The following is a 1,933-nucleotide window of genomic DNA, read 5'->3' on the forward strand; positions in this document are numbered from 1 at the left end:
AGTTAACACAAACGACAACTAACCAAAAGCTGTACCTACCGCCTCAACAACAAATGCGCCACATATTAAAGAATCAATCCCTGCATCTATAATAATGGAAACTTATGAGCGTAACAAGGACAAACTCACAATGCTCTTTTCACCCCTTTAGATGAGAATCATGAGTGCAGAAGCTCCACGATAGATTTCCCTTTTAGCATGCATTGGGCCATCTCCATGACGATTTGATTACAACATTCTCTATAAGACCCCTTTGCTAAGGTGTGTGAGCAGTGGTGCTCGGATTCTTCTGACAATATCTATCAAATTCCATTGAAAGGAGTTCTTCTCTTCGATCTATACGAAGCTTTTTCACCCTGTTTCTTATCTCATTCTCCACAAGCTTTTGCCATTATTTAAACTTGCCAAAAGCTTCAGCCTTATCCCGAAGAAAATAAACCCACATCTTCCTATTGTAGCCATCGACTAACAATATAAAGTAAGAAGATCCCCCCAATGTAGTAGTAGATATCTTACCATAGAGATCATCATATACTAGTTCCTAGAACCCTCTAAAAGAACCCATCAATGTTGTTGGGAATATTGTTGAATAATGTCAAACCAAAGGGTCTTGAACCATCACTTTTATGGCTAGCTACACATGTGAAATGAATAATTTTTCAAAGGTGTTTTATGTATCTCAAATCAAGAGGAATTGGCTGTGTTAGTGATTGATAGATCGTGGGCTTGAAGTATGCTTCAAGAAAACTAAAGTAGATAGTCTAGGTACTACTATGGTAAGTTAGTTGGCAAATGAGTAAGGCACAATAATTTGTATGAGCTAAGTGGCCTTAAGAGCACGAGTAGGCTTTGGACGAGTGATTTGGTCACATCGGATTTGTTATGCTGAAGGAGATGTAGCAAAAGGAAATGGGGGCTCATTTGCGTGCATTGTAAGAATTTCAAGAACCATGTCAGACTTGCATGCTAGGAAAGCACCAGCGCTTTCAAGAGAGTAGCAATAGGAAAAAGACTATTCTAAAGCTATAGTAGTATTTTTTATTAGTAATATATTGGGATGCTTCACTATCCAAAATCCATCAATCATCAACCATTCGAGCTTGGGCGGATAAGCATACCTATTCAAATAATGACCGAAAATTCAGTCGGCATTGTCAAACTAACTCCTTTCCCTTTCATAAAGACTTCAGGGTATCATTCTTCTTGTCAACCTACTTCTTTCTATAGTCTTTGTTGTTGAGAATGTGACCATTCTTATCATAGTAATAGAAGCTCCCTTGAAACTTATTCTTCTTTGGCTTCTCAATAGCAACCTAAATTCAAGCTCAATCTTGGCATTGTCAACTGACTCCTTTCCCTTCCATAAATACTTCAGGGTGTCGTTCTTCTTGTCAACCTACATCTTTCTATAATGTTTGTTGTTGAAAATGTGACCATTATTATCATAGTGATAGCAACTCCCTTGAAGCTTATTCTTATTTGGCTTCTTTTTCTTAGCATCAGGATGATGCCATGCCTTTGCCTTCAGCATTGGCCAAAAATGCAACATCACTATTATCACTGGTCTTTAATCTCTCATCTCCTCTCAAGCAACATAACACTAAATTCTTAAAATGATAGAGGTGGTACTCTAACTTGAGTGTTTAGTGTTGTAACCAAGCTATCGTACTTTTGTGGAAGAATTCGGATGCACCTCCGACTAGTTCATCATTGGTCTTTATAACCCCCACAACGGCCATTTGATCTCATAGATTTTTTATCTACGTGATAAATGTTTCAACAATTTCTACTTCAACAAACTTCTTAGCAGAGCAAGCTAGTTCTTCAAGTTTTGAATCCTCATCTGATTTCGGGTCTCATACTGATTCCTCAGTATTGGCCCAAGTCTGCCCAATGCCTTAGTTATATGTTGAATCAAACTCCTCAATATTGG

This window comes from Cibotium barometz, chromosome 21, assembly GCF_041138505.1.
Source record: "Cibotium barometz isolate CiBa-2024 chromosome 21, ASM4113850v1, whole genome shotgun sequence".
In the NCBI taxonomy this organism is placed as follows: Eukaryota; Viridiplantae; Streptophyta; class Polypodiopsida; order Cyatheales; family Cibotiaceae; genus Cibotium; species Cibotium barometz.